The sequence below is a fragment of the Teleopsis dalmanni genome, chromosome 2 (assembly GCF_002237135.1).
Source record: "Teleopsis dalmanni isolate 2A chromosome 2, ASM223713v2, whole genome shotgun sequence".
NCBI lineage: Eukaryota > Metazoa > Arthropoda > Insecta > Diptera > Diopsidae > Teleopsis > Teleopsis dalmanni.
Genome location: NC_051847.1, coordinates 237228619 through 237229225, shown reverse-complemented (window position 1 = coordinate 237229225; position 607 = coordinate 237228619).

The window sequence follows — 607 nt, the reverse complement described above, 5'->3', positions numbered from 1 at the left end:
GCAAAAACATTTTTGTTGGTATTTTAAAATTTTAGTTCATTTCTGTTTTATGGCATTTTAATGGAATAACATCCTTGTAGCTCCTACTAACGAACAAGTTGCCACACCGAACCCCAGAGGCAATGCCATTTTTTCACATTTCTCTCAAATGAATGTTCATTTTCACATATGCCAAATGAATCTAAATATTTTTTCTGTTTTCTTCTTGGTAGTTGTGCTGTCAAGTCATTGATGTTGTTAAATTTTCTTATTTTCATTTTTATTGTGATTGTATATCATCCATAACGTTTTATCCTTGTGCAATCACTTGAAGAACTGCTATTGTAAAGAGAAAACAAAAAGGACATAAGTTCAAGTGTATACATAACATATACTGGTAGGTCCATATAGAGTTCCATTAAAAATACTTCTTTATGCGGTAAATTTAGTTCTCTCTGCCATTAAATTTACTTAATTTTTACTCTCCGTCTTTGGTGTCTAGCACTTCATTTACTATTACTTAACTAAGTAACTTCTATTGCTCACCCTATTGCCTATTGCTTATTTCAGATATCTAAGACCAGTTCGATTTCTGGCGAAGTGAAATTTCTTTGAAGAGTTCAATTAC